General features: G+C 46.8%; 1 long non-coding RNA gene across 1 annotated transcript in view; it reads left to right on the top strand.

Annotated features, from left to right (window-relative positions):
* The first annotated feature begins 2,518 nt into the window (after window positions 1–2,518).
* The window catches only part of LOC145651815 (uncharacterized), a 28,373-nt gene continuing 10,135 nt past the window's right edge, over window positions 2,519–20,756 (top strand). The window contains exons 1-2 of the long non-coding RNA XR_014117867.1: window positions 2,519–2,577; window positions 18,835–18,908. This is a non-coding gene — a long non-coding RNA (uncharacterized LOC145651815). The remainder of the gene's footprint in view (window positions 2,578–18,834; window positions 18,909–20,756) is intronic.

Consider the following 20,756-nt stretch of genomic DNA (forward strand, 5'->3'; position numbering starts at 1 on the left):
ATGTCTCGTGCCTAGCGTCTCCCCGTAATCGTAATTGCATTGCGAGCCCAGGCTGGCCCATTAGCCCTAGTGCCAGTGCAGATGCTTCAGAAGAGGAGTGTGAGAATTTCTGCCATTCGGGACATTCTAGCAAGCTGTCTGCAGCCACGCAAGACGGCCAAATGGCTGTACGCTGTCTTGCCCACCCATATCTCTAATCTATGTCATTGCATTGCTTCTGTTTGCCCTGGTCACTGCCGAGTTAAAGGAGTGAAGAGGGATTTGTGTTAATGGCTGCGGTGTACAGTGATGTTCCCACTTGCCTTTAGCCTGCCTAATGCAGTGAGAATCACTTCCCGCTGTGACGCGAGGCCCTTTCGGTCTCGGCGCCTGTGTTCTCTGCCTGTCGTAGGCCTTGGCTGGACAGGTGGAAAGGAAAGGGTCGACCGCACACGGGCCGAGAGAGCGAGCCAGGCTGTCTTTGTACACGGGCCAGGACGCTGGGGCTCGAGTCTGGTTTGCAGAGAGCAAAGTTGAACTCCCTGCTGAGACTCCAACAGCGGCGAGCACAGGGGCCTCTGGGTCTCACGGCAGCTCGGGCGCGGCGCCGGGGCGGGCGGTGAGCAGCGGCACCGTCTGCACGCAGGTTCGAGGTAGTCGGTCCGGAGCAGCCGTGCAGAGACGGCGCCGGGGGGCTGGCTGTATGCACCACGAGGAGCTGTTCTCCTAAACGGATAGGGCGAGAGAGTGATGGCTCAGATTCTCGACAGGCAGGTAGGAAAACATGCAGCCTGGCTCCTAGTGGGGGTCCGTTTTAAGTTTTTACAATAGTCAGTTGTTACATTAGTAAGTTGGTCAATTTTACTTCAGCTTGGGGTTCTCAGTGTAGCTAGCTGCACTAGAGTTGTACTAAAGTGTTTCTTTTGCAGTGTGCAAATCACGAAGACAAATGTTACTGTTACTACGGATCGCTCTCTATTAAAATGTAGCACTGTTACTAAACTACTTTTAAAGCTGCTTCATTACAAACTTCTTTGCCATAATAACAGATTACATTGTCCTGAAGTTGGCTTTTATGTGGTCAAAGGTGCAGGTCTCAGAGTTCAGAGGTCATGTTCACGGAATAGCAGGCAGTCTAGGAAGGTTAAAAAGGTCCCTAGAACCAGGCTCGCCCAAAGGCGGAAGGTAAGCACTCAGTACCAGTGACGTGTACTCAGTAAAGCCAGTATAGAGAGCGTTTTTTTTTTGTTTTTTTTTCTACTCAAGGATATATGAGTACTTTACTTTATCTTGCCAGTCCTCCAGCTGTTCTCCTTGTATAAAAGGGCTTCACTGTGGCTTCTGCCAGACGGAGCTTCTTCCTTGTGCTCAAGGTCAGTTTAATCAGATTTATGTGTTTGCAGTTCTCCCACTCTACTGCAGTGTTAATCTGGTCCTTGGGGAACTGCTTGCCAGTCCAAAGTTTCACGGTCTTGCTCTCCCCCACCTCCCAGTGCGTCTGTACCAGGTATTCCGTGTTTTTGACTCTTTGGTTCAGACGGGCTAGGATCCGGGACGGGGCAAAAACCAGGGAATCCATTGACCTGGTGTCCCGCTCTTGCTGTGCCACAGGCATGGTGCAACGTGCCCGGTGTGAGCAAGTGGAGGTGTCCCAGCTGGCACTGGGCTCTGAGCAGTTGCGCGAGCCACCACAGTGTCCGTGCAGCTCATCGGGAGCCACCCAGCGAAGTAGCAGAGCTTTGCTTCTGGTTCAGAGTATCGTGGCACAGCGGGCCTTGCGCTGCTCCCTTCAGTCCTGCGCACCTGACGGTCGGACAGGTAGGGCCACTTGGCGTTGTGCATGGCAGGACACACATGAAGCAGCTGGTCTGCACTTCCCCACAGGGTCCCGCCGACAGCTGCACTGAATTTTGGCACAGGCTCTTCTTTCCTTTTTAAGCGTTGAGGAGAAAACGAGATCATTCCGTGGAATGCGTCCAGTGTCTGAAAGGTTTTCTGGACACATTTCAAAGTTTCCTAATGATTAATGAGAAATCTAAATGTTAAAGAAAAGACACATATCGGAAAACTAGTTTTTGTTTGCATTTGGATGGTTTTTCTTTTTGCAAGATGTATCTGCGTCGGTCGAGGTACACCTTTTTGCTTTTGTTAAAACCGCTGGGTCCTCTTTTCAAGCTTTATATGAATGCTCGGTACTGTCGGTAGAAGAAAGGTCTGCGCTGACACGCTCTCTAGAGGATTATTGGGATTGCCGTGCTTTTGCTGAGCTGTCACTGTCCACTGCATAAGAGCAGTCTCTGGCCCTTTGATGCATCTGCTGTTTGCTGTTCCGCTATGCTGGGTAAAATGGTCCCTAAACGTTCCCCTGTTCTCTTTTTTTTTACCCCCCCTCTGTGTTTACACACTGTGTGCCTGCACGCGCGCACACACACATACACGCACACAAAAGGACTGCGCTCGTACAATGCCATATGGATCAGGGCTGCATGTTCGGTGACCCAGCTGCTCCTGTGTCAGAGCTGTGTGGCCCACAACCCTAGTCATGCTGTCGTCATTGCAGCGGAGGTCCACCACCCAAAGGACCCTGCTTCAGACAAGGTAGGCTACGCCTCAGCACTCCTGGATCAGCTCGTGAACGGCCACGTATCCCTCTTGTCCAGATAAGACGTAGCCATGCAGCCTTGTGAAAACTGCTATATAAATAGAGATTTGCTTAGTGAGTGACTTTGACAGCAGCCATAGCAACCAATCAAGAGAAAAAGCTTCATGATGAGTAGGAATATGGTTTATTGTACTGAATACACTGCACTACTTTAATTTATATGCGTTGTTAAATTTTGAATTTTGTGTGCGCGCGTCCGTGTGATCCACCCGTACATGACTTTTATGTAGATCTGTCTGAGATTAGCATGTTAACTACACTCCAAAAATGACCTCTACGTAACCATTGCAAGGAGCCATCCTAAATTACAGATGCTTCACAGCTACAGCTTTGTGTGGTGGTGTCTGGTGTTTGTTACCAGCAGCTGTGTGCATAGCGTTTGTTTTTGCGTGCCGTCCTCGTCACGCCGTGCTTGATCACATGCTTTGGGTCTACACACCCTTGTCCACTAACTACACTTCCGCGGCCTCACCCTCCCGTGTACGTCAGCCATGCCTAGTTTTCCCCACACAGGCGGCATGGCAGTGTGGTGCTGCCAGCCTGACCGCTTCCTGACGAGCCCCGCCCACATGTGTCCCTACTTTGCCCCACCCCAACTTTACAGACCCAGCTGGGCCCAGTAAGGGACTGGCACACTCCTTACGAGTGCTGTCTCCTTTGCACCACTACCATCATTGCACTACGCTAATTGAGTCCCACCGTTGTGTTTGATGGTTTCCTCTGCTGTTTAGCACTCTAATTCGCCATAATCCTTTTGGTGTGAGAGTGAAGCTGGCACTCTGCCTGGCCTTTTGTGTACAGAACACAGCAGAACTCATCAGTTCTCAGACAGTGAGGCCATTTTTAATTTATAGTAAGCCTGGGCGTGTCTGTTTAATAGCTGCTGAACACGCAGAGCCGACGCGAGACTGTAGACGACCGAGGGTTTGTCTTTATGTGCTTTTGTGCTTCAGAGATGGAGCACTGGCAGACTGCACCAATACAAAGGTTAATCTCGAGTCCGTAATTAAACGAGAGAAGTTCCACTCATGACACAAAAATCGACGTGGTCCACTTAATATTGAATATGATTCAGAGGGTGGGTTTCTAACCAGTGTTCATTTTTCATTTGTCATCAAACAATAAACCACGTTAGCTGGTTCATTGATTAAGAAGTCCATATGGTTACATGTTCATATGTCGTTTTCATGAATGAAGCCCTTAGGCTGTGTAGTGTGTGTCATCTACCCTCCCAACCCTTGCAGTTTCACCCCCGTACACTCAAATCCTCTGTTCAATTCCAGCCAAATTCTACTGTACATATTAAAGGCTTATGGTAATTAAGCAGGAGACTCTGTGGCTTGCAGTGTCCACAGGCTGAAGTTCACGCCGCAGGGAGGCTGTGGTAGCATTGTTGGGGACAGCAGCGGTTGCTGGGAAACGCTCGTCTGTTTTGGCTTAGGGTGGACTGAAGAAGCGACCCCCCCCCACACACACACACACACCCGTGACTGTGTGGCTGCTGTCATGGTAACAGTGCATCCAGCGGTCTCACAAAGTCTTTCACAAAACGGGGTGGGTGTTTGGGGGTGGGGGGCTGTGCAGCTAAGCAGGTGAAGTGTCAAGGAGTTGAATCTGGTATTAACTGAGTCGCAGCCAGACACTAGAATTAAGATGATGTAAAGGTCGGGTTTTAGCTGTCTCGTTTTTTCCATACTTGTCATATTTTTCACTTGGTAACAGGAAGGTAGTTAACTACTCATTGAAAAAAGTGGGTTATATATATATATATATTTGTGTGTGTGTGTGTGTGTGTGTGTGTGTGTGTGTGTGTGTGTGTGTGTGTGTGTGTGTGTGTGTGTGTGTATATATATATATATATATATATATATGTGTGTGTACGTGTATATATATATGTATATGTGTGTATGTATATATATGTATATGTGTGTATGTATATATATATGTATATATATATATATATATATATATATATATATATATATATATATATATATATATATATATATATATATATAATGAGAGAGAGAGAGTTAATGACAAATTTGACAAATATCCGTGTTGAATAGGAATAAGAACAGCATTCTCCCGTGTTTTCACTGTGGTCTTTGCATATCTGCTCTTGGTATCCCTAACCTAGGATATTACTAACTCTTAAAGTTCCAATATCAAGCGTCAAATGAATGATGCCATCCAGATTGCCTTATTTGATCATAAATCTGCCATTTTTGTATTAACAGTGACTAAGAATCAGTTGCATTATTAAAGACAGTCGTATTTTGTCAGTGTAAGACCTCTTTTCCTCTTGTTGTAGAAACACCGCTGAAAGCATAAAGACACTCAAAGAAATGCACCAAAACACACAAAAATGAGTGAGTGCAGACCGTCAGTGTGCTCTGCAGTTTTACATGCAGTATAATGCATGTTGGGGAGAGTAGGCAGAGTACTTGACTGATACAATCAATTTAAATTTATTGTACTTAAATTGTATTGTAAGGATATTCATTTAATATTCATATTCTAATTTGTTCCATTAAAAAAAAAATTGCTTAGTGTTTGTGTAAGAACTTATACCATCGGTTGTGAGTTTAATCATAAAGGAGGCATCTGAAGTTAGTAGATTTGTAGAAGTAAGACATTTCTTTCTCCAGCCCACCTTCACGCTTCATTTAAGTTAGGGAATTGTCTTATATTGGGGAATTATCTTATATTTGTCTGCTGATATAAAGTATGTATATAGTGTCTAAATAAACGACTTAATTAAAGATGCTAAACATATTCTTAACTATTAAAAAATATATGGTTGTTTGTATGGTTATTAGAACTGAGTGTATTAACCACCACACATTAGGCATATATGCACAGGTTTTTATAATGTAATAGCTATTTATGTTATTAAAGTAGTAAAGTTAGAATATACATTTTATGTATTTATTTGTACATTTCATTGTTTAGAACTGCCATTTAATTTTTGTCTTTCCATTAGAGCCACACTGCAGTTGATATTTATTGGTAACCTGTATAAGTGTAGGGGAGCGTCACTACCATACCATGTTTTAAAACTCAGCTAGACAAACCTAACAGTCATGCCACAGAAAAACACACTAATAACTTATCAAGCGCTTGCTTTAGCAGCATGTGCAAGTTAGTTGTAATCACTTCTCAGTATGCATCTTTGGTCCAGTGCCAATACCAAGGACAGACGAAAAGGCTTTAAGGGACTTGCTCCCACTCCTCTGCTGGAAGGTGATTATGCAGAGTGCACATTTAGTGCTTCATGCTCCCCGCGTGCCGAGATAAAAGCACTCCTAGACCTGTCCGTCTCTCCCATGTGCTTCTGATTTTTGTGAGCTCTGGATGGAGGCCTTTCTCGGTTCGTATCTCTGCCAGCCTGACTCTGCTGCGTGGCACGGCTGGCCGTAGCTATGCGCTCAGCAGACCCAGCCGTGTCGAGCCCTCGGCCTTGGCTCCCGTCAGAGGGCGGAGCTAAATAATTGGCCTCCGACGAGCTCGTCTCCTGCGCCCCAGATGTTTGGGGGGGGGGGGGTTAAACAGCTGAGTTGTGGGGTAAAATGGCTATCCCGGGTCTGTTTGAAAGCGTTTGGGGCAGACAGTGAGTTCCCTTCACTGGAAGAGCAGTGCAGGCAAGCTTGCTGAGCTGAGATTCAGATGTATGGAAGTCTTTACCTGATTGTTGCCTGTTTATGTAAAAGTATCTGTGGGTGCTTGCTTTTTTTTTTTTTTCAACTTTCAGATCCACTTGACTTAATTTGCATAAGGTTCCTCAAATATAGGAGTACTTTAGCTTTATTCCTACTGAAGTAACAAGTAGGAACAGGTTAATGTATTAAAGCACTTTGGCTGTATAGACACCTTTTTATTTACATCTTAAGGCATCTCTGTGTATGTAGATTTGACACTTTCTAGACATGGTACACATTTATAGAGTCTTTATAGAGTATCAGCACGTTGGCTAACTCATCGTGCTATTTATCCACGACTGGTGCAGTAATAGTCTGTGAACTCTTCAGCTCTGAAGCACCCCACATATGCATAACCTCACTGTAAAGGTATTCTGACTTTTTTTTTTCCACTGAAGGGAAAAACTGGGCTAAATTTATTAGATACATTGGAGTGAAATTGAGGCAGAGGTAGAATACATCTGTAGTACCCAGAAATAACACTTCTCATTTCGACGCTATGTATTTGATGATCTTTCAAGGTGTTTGGCCAGAATTGCCCTTATTCACCTACACAGACGAGCAAAGTCAACAAACGTATTGATGGCTTTTGATTTACCAAACACCAGTAGCTCTGAAACCTGCCCGCCGTCTCCCACAAGTGCGTGTTCTGCCCGTGGCGTTGGCAGTAAGCGCCACCGAGCTGGAAGCCTTGTGCTGATGTGCTAAGCACGCCGCTCAAAGCAAACAGTGAAGGAGCGCCGTACAAATCGGACGGGATTCCATCAGAACAGGCGTGCAAGCGATCAATCGTCTGCTCTCTAAGCCAGGCGATCAGCACAGTGACGGATATGAGCTCTGTTTGTACGAGTTTCTTTCTGGATCTCCCCCTGGCTTATGGAGGCCCAACTCCTCCCTTCCTGTGTGTGTCAGAGCTTGTGAATCGGTGAGAGAAATGTGAGTGAAAATGGAAGGCTTTGGAAAGACCGGGAAGTGTGTGTGTGTGTGTGTGTGTGTGTGTGTGTGTGTGTGTGTGTGTGTGTGTGTGTGTGTGTGTGTGTGTGTGTGTGAGTGTGTCAGAGAGAGAGAGAGAGAGAGAGAGAGAGAGAGAGAGAGCCTGTGCTATCTAGACTGTAGGTGGTCCCTCCTTGTGTAAATATTAGAAGTGCTGAGATGCAGTGTGTCCAAACATGCAAGGCTTCAAGTGCCACAGTAATGAACAGGGTCCACATGAGAAGTGCTATTGCCGTTTGTTTAAGCAAATGAGCCCTGCTGACAGACATTTGCCTTAATGTGCAAGCTCAGGCAACTCAGATTCAGGACACACACAAACATACACACTCTCTCTCTCTCTCTCTCTCATATTCCAACTCTGCGAACACTGTCTGCCCTGTTGAGCTCCACCCATGCCCTGTTCAAGCCTGTGTTTCACAGTGAGGGACCCCTGGGACTCCACGCAGGCGAGCAGCGCAGGCACCCTGGGCGCTGACATACAGGGCGTGTACGGAGCAGGAGCTGGCTGGGAGGTACATGCCCACTCCGAGTGCCCGCAGTGTGCCCTGACTCATCAGCCGCAGGCAGGCAGGCCGGCCCGTCATGGGAGATGTTACTGTTTATTTAGCCTCCTTTGAGCCGTTTTATTCCTTTCTCCTTTAATCCCACGTGATCAGAACCGCCCATTTTTGGAGGCTTGGGCTGTCAAATTAAGCAGTGAACAAATGTTTCACAGGTGTCAAGTTGATAAAGCTGTCAGAAGGTTTTGTAGATGTGGCAAACAGATTTTCTATTAACATGTACCTGCTCAACTTGTTCCTTCTGCGCCATTTGCTCCTGATCGGGGATCAGTAACAAGGTTCAACACAACTTGTACAGGCTTATGACCCGGATCACAGCAGAAAACCAAGCGGTGTCAGAACGCCCTCGAGGTCTGTCTCCTTTTGTCCAGAAGTGGTGATGCCTTAGAAACTGAAAATATTATGAGTTCTTGCTTTCCAAAGCGGATGAAAAGCACTTAGACGGTGAAAGGAGACCTGCTCGGGGGGGGGGGGCTTGTGTGCTCTGCCAGGTGAGGGATTACCCCTCGCAAAAGAGCACGGGGAGGTGTCTGCGCAGGTGCCTCTCGGCGGCGAGGCACTACTCTGGCGGCGGTCCAGGCTCACTCACGCATCCTCCGCTCCGCTCCCTGCCCCTGCACGTCAGCGCACAATACCCGTGGGCCTGCCTGACAATGGCTGCATGGCTGGTAGGCCCGGAGAACACCTCAAAAGCAAACAGTGCCACCGGTCAGTCACAAAGGCAGCCGCGGGGACTGCCTCGCCCCTTTTGTGTCTCTCCGCGCACCTCGGCGGCATCACAAAGGCCCCCGCACTCCTGCACAGCAGGTGTCACATTAAAGTGCCGCCTCGATGTATTGTGGCTCCCCTGTTACTCCGGCGATGCGTGTTTGCCTTCTGTTCATCCGTTTCCAATCACGGCCCGTTGTTGTTGTTGACCTGACAGGAAGGTGCCGTACCCAGCTTTGTTGAGCATGTTTGTAAGAGATAAACTTGTTTGTAGGAGGTAAACTCACCCCAGCCATCTCGTCTGCGCTGAAAGCTGATCCCACGGGTCGTGCTTGTGCTGTCTCTTTTACCCTGGTGATATAATTTAGCAATTAAAGTGGCGGAACGCATGCTGGGTTTTTTGCGCACGACTTTAAAACTTAGAATTATTAGAAAATGACAGTTGAGAGCCGCTTCTTTATAAAATCTTGGCTTTTCATGGGTTAGAATCATGAGAAACCGTGCTTATGGCCAGAAGATGTCAGTATTCTCCACAGCAAATGCCACGGCTGTTTGCTTCCTTTGTCTAGGATGCTCTTGACATTTCTGTCAGACACCCCAGCCATTACCTTTATCGCAGACATAAGTTCACTGCTGCTGTTCCTGCTGTATGTATGTGCTGATGAGTCTCTCCTCAGGTGCATCGCTGTCACACATCCATCTCAAATTCAAATCTGTGGGGATAAGGCTTCATAGTGTCTGACATTTACTGCCTTCATTTACAACTCAGTAGCCTCCAGCAAGGTCTTTTGCTTTAAGCTGCAGTGCCTGTTTTTGGTATTTTTTATTAAGTATGTTTGTGACTGTGTGACCATACTTTAAAAATACACACTGTGCCCTCTTCTGTTATGGCATGACGCTCATTGGGATATTGGAACCAACTTTGTTCTCTGTTAGACCCAGTGAACAGACCCAGCGTTCTGGGAATTGAGGCTTTTTCTAGACATTAGAGAAGGCCCTTGACCACGGCAGTAATTGCCCCTTTTCTTCCATTATAGTATTTTGTCTTTATGCTGCTAGACTGGGTTTCAGAGGGATGACGAATTGCCACTAGAAAAGAGAACATGTTGATAATCGCCAGCGCTGCAGGTCCTGGGAGCGCCACGGAGCTGAGCATCTCTGGATGTGTGTTTTGCCGGAGCTGCAGCGAGTCGGAGGCGCCAAAGCTGGCGGTAATGACAAGGCAAACAGTATTATTGACAGAGACACAAAAGGGGCTTTAAGGATGTCTCGACCAGCTGTGAATGGAGCACCTACTCCCGACGCCATGGGAGGTGCCGACCAGCAGCTCAGACCTTGGGGTAACTGTTAACCCTGAGCGGTCCGGACCCGTTCACCCGCTTCCCCTCCTGTCCGCTGGCCGAGCAGGCAACGGATAAACAGCCCCCCACCCCCCGCCGAGCGCTGGACGCCATAGCCACGCAAGCGCTCGGCTGACCCAGATCCTTCCGGTCACCCTTGGCATTGCAGGGTGCCTCCGCCGGAAGTGTCGGCGCTGTCTGTTAATTGGCTTTCACTAAGTGACCCACTTTCCACTGCAAGGCCCCTAACCTGCCTCCCAGTCGAGCTCCTCCGGTCATTTGTCCAATTACACCGCAGAGAGGAGGCTGGGGGCGGGGCTGGTGACGCAGCAAATGAAATGACCCTGGTTTTCCAGAGCTCCGAGGTGTCACCCACGTGTTCCCCTCACCCTGGCGTTCCTGTCCCCTGCACTGAGCGTCGCGGCCCCCTCTCATCCCCACCTCTAACTTCATTAAGTCTGCGTGGCCGCTGGAGGATAGGGGGTGCTGTCTACTAATGCATCTGCCTACTGCAAAAACGTGGCTCCATAGGCATAACGGTTGTAGTCGGATGAAAATCGCTACAACATAGAAGGGCAATCAAACAATTGTTTGGCATTTTTGAAAATGTGACCCATCTCATCTGTTTTGCATAGCTGTTCAGACTCATATCTGGACAGTGGTAATCAGCACAAACGCAGGCAAGGCTGTATCTCTTCCGTCTGGTGGTTTGTTTTTGTTTTGTTTTTTTAACATGCCTTTCTCTGAACGTTGCTATGCATTAATTAGAAAAGCCTAACTCCAGCCTGCTTGGGAGGGATTTGGTGTTTTCAAGTGTTGGGGAAGATTATAAAGATGCCATGGATAAAAGGTTCCAAATGTAAAGGAACGTTACACTTCGGACCCTCAACACCTAATGGAGCACTTAAAACAACATGGTCTCCGTGGAGACTAAGTAGCTGTTCCACAAGCAAGTGGGAACTAACAGCGCCCTGTCAACACACAAGGATGTGTGAGTACCACTGACTAGATCTGTGCGCTCTTCACGTTCTCGTCCCAATGCTGTCTGCTCTGTCAGGATGGTTAAGGTCTAAGAGAGTTCATGGTACAGGTTCATTTGAATTCAACACGCTGTTTATTTTTTAAACGGTCTTGCATTTTCTCATGAAGTAATGCTTGCTGGTCTTTTGTTTTTGTTTTTTTGTGTGTCTTTGAGGTCACATTTGTTTTTCCTTTGGCACAAAGGAATATAAACAGTGGTGAGTCACATAAGGATGTGTCGTAGATATCTCCTCTTCACCTCAACCTTTGTCATAAGCCTTGGGTTTGTCAGGCCTGCACTGATGCGAACATTAATAGCTGATTGACCAGCAGTCAATATTTAGCTGCCTGACGCCTGCGATGCGCTCCGCGTGTTTAGCCATTTAATACTGGAAATCCGGCGGCGCTAATTCGGAGCACCGATAGCGGTGTGGGTGTCGGCGCTAAGGCAGGATTCCCCTGTAACACGTGCTGCCACTCGATCAAAAGCACCCCACTCTCTCTGGCTCTCACCTGTGTGCGCACACACACCGTCCACGCGCATGAACACGCGGGGCGTGCCACACAAACGCAGGCAGAAACGAGGAGAGGGCAGCAGGCGCGCAGGCTGGAGGTAGGACGATGGGGAATCTCATTTCAGATTCATCTCCTAATGCCCCTCCCTAACTTCAACAGTTAAGAATGATTTTGTACACAAAAAGGCTGCCAAGTGGATGCGTTAAGGATAGAGGTGTTCTGTCGGTTATTCTTTGTTCCATTTGTACAGTTTTGTTTCTGTGTTCAGGTTTTGACTGTCATTTTTATCAATTCTAGAAGTTTAAAACATGCAGGATGTCGCACAATCCTGCACTGATCATACTCTGCACACAGTCCAGCACTGATCATACTCTGTACACAATCCTGCACTGATCATACTCTACATGCTGTTTTGGAACACGAGTGTTTGCCAACTGGTTTTGAGTGACTAACCATAGGAGGCTCACATAATTTCTCCAGGCCCTTAAAGCTCATTTATAAAGGAATCAAGCTTGAAGATCATCAGTTTCCATATTAGAAACATTTGAACTGCATATTTACAGCTAAATGCTTTTGTTGGCCACAGAAACATGACCTTCGTGCATGCAGGCTTTCGGATATGAGACACGAGTAACACAGATCGTGTGTTTCAATCTTTGAGTACCTCACCCATGGCTTTGGTGATCACGCTCCCGAGTCATTGTTGACACGTTCGTCACTCTGCCGTATCTCTGCATTCCGGCTGCATTGGATGCCAAGGCTGTTTGTCTGCCCGCCAGCATGCCTGGCGGATGGGGTGGTGCGATTAAAGGGCCGGTCCAGTCTGCTCAGGATGGCCGCACCCCTGGGCATTTGGCGACGCGAGCTACTGGTCAAACGTTTGGAATCGGTGTTGTCAGTAATGTAAAGTGAATTTTATTGCACGGACATTTAGTGAAGGATTCTGACTTGATGGTGGTGCTCTCCAACTTCACAAGTATCAGATCATCTGTAGGAAGAGGAATGATGTTTTAGATGTGTCTAAAATGTATGCAATACTGTAGATGATTCCAAGCTCAAGAATAATCTAACAAAATTAAATGACTGGATTCTTGTATTTAGAAAGCAATGATCAAATGTTGAGGTAGGAAATTGCTTTAGATAGATAATTAGTGTCTTTTTTTTTTTCCAACCCTTTTTTTTCCCCCCCCAAAGTACTAAAAATACACTTTGGTGTCTGCTTAATATCATTGGTTTATATTATTTGATCTACGCTGTAAATCACTGTAAGTGAATAAATTAATGAGTGTTGAATAAAATATGACGGGTGATTCCAAACCATGGAACTTTGGGTAAGCAAAGATATCTGCCATGTTGACCTTCTCACATGCACCTTTGGGTCCATGGGGAGAGGGAGGAGCCCAAGAAGAGAAGGACTTCTGGGAGCACTTTGCCATTCTGCTGTTGTGGACGCATGGCAGAGAGGAAATGAGAGAAAGGGGCTCGGTAGAGTGACAGCAAGTCTCCTCTCTTTAACCTTTCCTAACCTGAGTGAAACCCGTTGACGCTTGTGCCTGTGAGCAGAGCGTTCTGAATTTAAAAGGGAGCCCACCACTAGTTGCTTTATTTCACTGGCTCATGTGTTATGCTTCTGTACGGAGAGATTTGTTCAGTTGGAACTGTCAGGATGGAGCTCTTGCCTCTGCTATGCAGTGCCTCCTCATCTCTTCACAGCTGAGCGTTGTCTTACATACCCAGTTCAGTCGTCTGGTTGTTGCCAAGTCTTTTAAGATGCAAAGCAGGCACAGAAGCCCACAGAAGCCATGGCCCTGCAGACTAGCCGAACCCGCGTGTCTCAGAGAGCTGGGATAAACTGGCCCATTTTGCCAACTTGGCAAACGGAGGTGTAACGGGAGTCCTCCCCTAGTGCCACTCTAGCCCACGATCAGCCACATGGTAACCAAATGATCTATAACACTCAGAACTTCAAAGTGGGAGATGGAAGCCACAAAAATAATCCAGGTTATGTCTCTTTTTGTGTGTGGCTGCCTGCGTTTGACTCTGTTTGTTTGTGTTTGTGTCTGCAGTTATCTTCCCTGTCATCCCCTCGCCAAAGCAGATGGCTATCGGTACCCTCATGCAGCGGTCTGGAGCCTGGCACCTAGCTACAATCCCAGGGCTGAGTTCCCTGACTCCCTTCTTGAGCCTCAAGGCCCTTTAGCATACCCGCCAAACATGCTTGCTCCAAAACAGGCCCACAGTCCCGGTTTCCTCACAATTTCCTGATTCTGTAATTATGTCAGGGCTTGTTGGTGGTGGCGTTTAGAGATTTGCTGCTATTCTCTATGCCATGGGCATTTATGCCTGATGAGGGCCAGTGATAGTACGCCTGCCTTGGTGGTTCCTTATCTGAGGGATCAGAGATTGTCACCACAAATGCGTGTACACCCTCACATACTCACACACATACATCACAAGCATTAGTCATGCTTGAGGTAATCCAATTGTTTCACTACGTGCAGTAGCCCTACAGAAACCTGCAGTGTATGTATGTACACTTTATTTATCAATCTTTTTATGTGTTTAGTCGATGTTTTCCTAGTATGCGGATGTTTTTCTTAAGCCAGCGAGAAGACAGTGACTGCATCCTGCCCATTAACTGTAATTATGCTCGTTAGGAGCGGGCCAGGGTGGGCACGGAGCAATGGGAGGTGTTGCTGTCTCTCACATCATCGCCTCTGGGGTGGATGGAGTTGAGTGACCACACCAGCTGGGCTGTCTGAGTACGCCCTTCCTGCCCGGGGCGATGACTGTCTCCTCATTGTTTTGCTTCTTTTTCGAGGACCTGCCGCCAGCGCTGAGCCGAACGATAAGCTAAAACTAAAGGGATGACACTTGCCCCCGTTCAAACCTTTGCAGTGGTCTGACCCCACCTGCCCACTGCAGTCACGCTTTGTTTTCATGACGCCTCCACAAGCATGCGGTTCTCCAAAGCAGTGGAGTAAAGCCAACCCGGTGGCACGGCACAGGAGATAAACGCTTGCCCGAAGCACGCTTGCTGCCTGATCTCGTGACCTTTCAGCATTGTCGCCATTCCTTCAGGCTGCGAATGGTGTCCAAGCGAGACACAGATACAAGGTCTCCTAAACTTCTCTGCAGCCCTCAGCGTGACTGTACACACCTACATTCTCAGCTCTTCAGCTGTTGCGCAAGTAACTAACATCTTTTATCTCAGTTTGCTGCATGCCACCGTCGGGTGGAAAGATTCATAGGTCCGCAACACGCAATTCCTTCCTTATCCTGCGGATCTCGCCCGGATCCCTTTCGCACGCTCTGTTACCAGCCAGGGTCAGAACATACTTTCAGAATTCCAAATATCCCTTTACAAAGGTACATCAGACCTTGAAGCTGAAAATAAACTTAAATGGTTGATTGACAACCAGGCTGGCTGACGAGATGTAATGCTCATTGTGTTGGTTTGATGAGGAGATAATCATCTCCCATGCCCCAGTTTGCTCGTTGACCAATCGGAGGACGCCGACATGCAGCTATGTCCGTTCGCTCTGCCTGACTCTGTGAGGATGATCTGCAGATTGCCTAAGAAGACTCGCAGCAGCCTGAAGTGAAGACCTTAAAGCTTTAGTTTGGCTTCCTTCCCAGGGAGCCTTCTTTGTCCAACACGGTGGCATTACTAGCTGCCACTAGCTAGCAAGACATTCAATCTGGATTCCTCCCTAGTGCCAAGATATGAGCTTAGCCTAACGTAACACTTTGAATAAAAATTCTAATAATAATAATAATAATAATAATACATTTTATTTATAAGCGCCTTTCAGGCTACTCAAGGACACTTTACAGTAGCAGATGAAAACATGATCAGAATTATAAGAGACCAGCACGGTAAAACACAGGAGTAATAAACAGTATATAAATGGGAGAGTAAGGCAAAAGTTTCAGTAAAAATATAACTATGATAAAACAAAGCAGTGAGGCAATAGAAATGAAATAGATTTACAGATCAGGATCAGGCTGAAAAGTTTTTAAAGGCTTTTTGAAGGTGGTTAGTGATGAGCAGAGACTAAAACAGGAACTTTACTGACAGAAACTTCCTGCACCTTGTTCTGGGTCAGTCCTTATTCTGAAATGGGTATGCTCATCTAACTCCAAGGTTGTTTTTATTAATTTTCAAAAACCGGCCTCTAATTACCTAATAGTTTACCCAGAATTCTAAACCATCGGGTCACAATGTGACCCCTGTTCATTCCCGGTAAAGCACACACTCTGTCCCTTCAGCATTAGTAAGCTCCGGATCTCTCGTCCTGCTTGCCTGGACCTGAGCCTCCTGCTTGTGCTAGTGTTGTACGTGGTAGGTGACATTCCAACCCACTCTTTAGGTCTGTTCTTTGTTTGACCAGTGCATTTACCCAATTAGCATTACAGGGCATCAGCAAACAAGGTTGCGTTGTGTGTGTCCTGCTGCCTCTTTACCCAGGCAATCACCTTTTAAGAAGCCTTATTTCTACTGGTTGCACAGGCACCTGCCAGCGTCCAGATCTCCCGTAAGCTGTGTTTGTCAAACTAAACACTTTGTCCATACGAGGGTATTGGCTGAAGGTGAAGTGTCGTGGACTATATTAGGGCTGGGGTTTAGGACAAATGCGTTAGCCAGGGGCTTTGCTTTCGCTTTTCAGCGTTAATCCCAAGATTTTCCCTTTCATACAGAACGGTAAGGCTTTCTGGGCCCAAACAAGTTATCCAAGGGGACCATAGACCTATCTAACACCCTGAAATTACTGTGACTTGATTTAGACTCTGCTGAACTTTCAGTCCACAAAGTTGTTTATCTTTTGATCTCCCAACTTATTATTCTGTAGGAAAAAGCTTCTTTGTAAATAACAGAAAGGACTTCAAATATACACATTTTAACTTTGGAAGTGTTCTATGTTATGTTATAAGCTTGCAAGAAGTGTACAGAATTGCTAAATATCTTTCACAAAAAAGATGCTTACTGTTTTTACAAAAGCGTTGGCTACTTGTTCTAAAATCTGCTTGACCTATACAAATCCCCAGTTGTAGAGACTTATTACCTTACTAATAAAGGGGGATTGCCTCACATCCTGCAGTTACAGTATTTAGCCAGTAGAGGGGATGGAGACTCTAAATGCCTCAATCAAACAAAGAGGTCTTAACCAGCTTCATCTATGCAACAGCCATCTATGCAACAGGCAGCTGAACAGCCGTTTCAACAACCCAGATTGCACGTTGGCTTTTCCTGATTATAAAGGCTGCTTAATTCAAGCAAACATAAACCCACGTACGCCGGGCACTGTTCTGTTGTGAGCGAGGAGCACGCGGAATCTGGCTTCAGGCTCGAACAAGTCGCCTTTCTGCTTCCTTAAGACTAAATGCCTTTAAAGGAGTGCTGGGGTGTGAGAGACTCAAAAGACTGGTGTGGTGGCTTAAGGAATCCACTAGTGTAAACACAATCACTCCATTCAGTTACAGCGGGTGTGAAAGAGGGAGCAGCAGGCGAGGCGGGCTCATCCATATCTGTGACGCCATGGTCCTAAGTGAGCGTGTGGCAAACTCCCGGTTCCTTCAGCTCTCACGGTCTGGGAGGCATTTTGCTGGTGCTTCTCTAAGTATTTTGTTTTGCTGCGCAGATTGTGTGGCGGTTGAGGGAAGAGGACTTTATATATTTTAGGAATTTGTCCCGTCTATGCTGCACTAGTCGATTCGAGGAAGTGCTACCATATACTGAACTGTCTGACGCTTCTTGTGTTTTTCCACATTTCTCACCACGATGGCAGGAGATGCTCTGTGGTGGGAGCTAGGGCGGGTCTCTCGCACAGAGACCTACCGCCTGATTGGTTCAGGGAGTTGCAGAGAAAATGGGCGGGGTTCGTGACTGCACAAGAGGCTGAACATAATCTTTCTCTCGTGGACATTTTAGAAGACGCTTCTCCCCCCTCCCACCCCCCAAACAAAACACACAGTGAATCAGAGGCTTGCTTTGATGAATGCTAACGATGTCAGGCAACAGTGAAGTCATCTGCAAACTTTGCATCCGCAGTCTTCAGGGCCCACCACACCGCAAGTCTTTGAAATGGCTATCTTGTGTTCCCCAGTTACACGGTTATGAAGCACGTGTGTGTTTGTTAGGCTGTGTTCCCTTGCCATCGCTGCACACTGTACATCAGCTTCAGAGGTCTTAATTAAATCCTATGGATGAAAGCTTAATTTAATGTTTCCTTGTGAGACTAGCCGCGGTTCTCACAGAATGTAATGAATGTTTATTGCCGCCTTTCTTTAAAGTCACTTAATAATGCAGGAGTCCAATTTTGCCAAGTTAGCTTTGTTTTATCTACGCTGCCACAGGTAAGTGAACCGCTACTTGAGTTAGACTCCCGAGTTGGCACCCTAGCTTTGCCCTCTTCAATTAACCCGCTACACTCAGGAATAGAAGAGGAGGAGGATGGCCCTGCGTGACGCGGTCACCTGTGTGTCATGCCCACACAGCACTAGTGGGGTGGCTGTCCGCACAGATCTGACTGCATGTGGATCGAATCAAAATGATCCAATAATTGACTATTTACTGGGCTCCACAAAGACCATAATGGACTTGATATTAAATCCACCCCCACCCCACCCCCCTCAAGTATTTAAAGCATGTCTCAGTGCTTGTTCAAGGAGCCTGGCCCAACTTTTACAAGGAGGAGCGTCTCAAGCTCTTGGGTCAGAGCGTGCCTAGCTGACGGAGCTCTCAGACAGGATTTAGGGTGACAGTGGAGAGCGGCATGAGGAGGGCAAGACTGGAGCAGGGGGGAGGCACGGTCACATCTGCCCCAATGAGTTCCAGATGACCCCCCTTCCCACCTACCCCGCCCTCAAATTCTCACAAATAGATACTGAAAGCTATAGTGTTCTATGTGAGGCTTAAACCTGACTTCTCTTTGATGGCGATAGACTGCTTTTTATGTGGAATGTTAAATGGTATAAATCTCAGGGGTTGGCCTGTCATCTTCTACGCTGCAAGAGCTTCAGTTAAGGGGTGGAAAAGGCATCGAGTTAAGTTTTGATCAGATGACAATGAGGGAAGGTTCTTTTCAAGTGATCTTAGATTTATCAGAGCTGGGTTTCTGCATGATAAAGGGCTTTGATTTTGATAAGCAGATTAAAAGACCACATGACGCTTCCTGTGGCTGAACCGTCCTCGCCGTATAGCACTCCACCACAGGCGGCCATCTGCCCTATACTGGACGATTATCCAGAGCTCGTTTATCATAGCCGTGCTTCAGTGCTTTATGGAATTCCTGCATTGACTGTGAGTTTTTCTGAGCAAAACCAGATCCGTTGTTGTTGTTGTCTATCCTCAGATCTGGCTGGTTCCCTCAGCACTGCGGTTCTGTTCCAGGATCAGCGCTTTTGGACCTGTTCAGGAAAATCTGCAGTAAGCTCCATTTTCACATTCATGCGCTGGCTTTTCGTGCATGTAAGCACGTCTGTCATTTAGCTTTAAAAACAAAATTAGCTTCTTTTTTTTTTTTTTTTTTTTGTCTTGTAAACCCTGAAATGATCCTACATGTTGTTTCAATAACGCATCAAATATGGATATTGGCTAGATCATCCCTAGTCCAGTTTGGTGGTGATGTATAATAAAGACTTGGCATGTGCTTTATGGTTGTCTGTCGTTTTTTTTTGTTTTTTTTTCTGCCTGATATTAAAAAATCTGTTCATGCCAGTTTATTCTTTTGAATGCTGTCAGCACTCAAGACTCTATAAATGTTCCACCAAAGACCAAAGTCCTCTCTCCTACTGCTGTGGGAGATCTATGGCAAGAGCAGACACACTCACCGGTGAACAACTGCATCATCCCAGTAGACACTTCATGAATGTGAGCAACCCTGTAAAGCGCTCTGTGTGTCAGATGAGCGCTGCAAAACCCCAGTGATTTATTCATTCTTTCATTCACTCGAATTATGCTCCTCTGGACATCCAGTTCTAACATCTGCTTGAAGGACTTTGCCTCCTTCATGGCAATACTCCTGTCATTTATTTAACCTGGGCTACACTTACTAAATTTCCTTTTGCTCAGAAGTGTCAGTGCCTCGTCTGTACTGCGCAGACCTCATCATCTGGGCCGAGCTGGGCTTGACTCGGAGTGGTAAAGTCCACAGGGTTGGTGGCGTTTCTGGCACAGGCAGAACTGTAGCTCCACGCCAGCACGTTTATGGCAATCGGTGCAGCCATGCAGCGCTCTGCAAGGAAGCCCACCAAACCCATCCAGGGCAGTTCACTGTTGAACGTATTCCAAGGCACCACAGAGATGTTTCTCTCTTTTTAAGTGCCAGAAGGACAGGACAGGCTCTCAACAGACCTTGTGTATCTGCGTCATAAACCTCGTAGGTGCTGCACCAGCTGCACACTAGTCAAACCACAGACAAAAATATTGGCTATGGGCTTAGACTATTTCTAAAATATGCAAAAGGAAGTAATATTCCAGATCAATCATAATCAAGCTTTACCACGAAAATCTTAGTCTCACACATCTGCACTTCTTTCTTTCAGTCATTGAATATTCACTGATTAAGATACGAAATTAAAAAAACGCTCATCCTTACATTTGCCACACAGCAAAAACAAAAGCAGATGGCACGCAGAGTGCCATGAGTCTTCCTGTCTCTCTTAATGGCTGCTTGTTTTGAAAGGTCTGCAACATAAATTGTGCTATTGCTTTACGATTCAGTGCAAAGACTGAACTGACCTTTGCTTAAAAAACAAGTTGGAAGGAAGTGCCATTTTACGGGCCGCCTATGAGATGGGGGGGAAAAAAAAGGGGAAAAAAAAGTACAATTTATTTGAAAGGTGTGCAAAAAGACTCGAAATTGTTATGGAAATAATTTGTTACATGTTGAGTCAAAAGCACAAATTGGATCATGAAGGTCACCAGATCGCCATATGTGCTTGCTACCCATCCCATCACGAGCAGGCTTGCGGCGTTACGGTCCGTCCTCTTTGAGCCTGCCTCACGGCTCCTCTGCGCAGGGCTGGTTTACATTTTCGGCCTCGTATGGCTTTTTCCAGCTCACTCATTTAGGGCTTGGACTTCTCAGCGGACTGCTCTGTTCTGCTCACCACACGGCTTAATGATCACACTTCAGGCCTCCATCTGGTTGCAAGGGACGTCTCTGATGTCCCGTTTCGCTAAGTGCACCGTTTTGGACTGACTCAGATGCCTAAATCGCGACTGAATTTTCTCCGCGCCCCCCCCCCCCCCCCCCCCCCCCCCACACTGTGG

This window comes from Electrophorus electricus, chromosome 17, assembly GCF_041902795.1.
Source record: "Electrophorus electricus isolate QZ-2024a chromosome 17, ASM4190279v1, whole genome shotgun sequence".
Lineage (NCBI taxonomy): Eukaryota > Metazoa > Chordata > Actinopteri > Gymnotiformes > Gymnotidae > Electrophorus > Electrophorus electricus.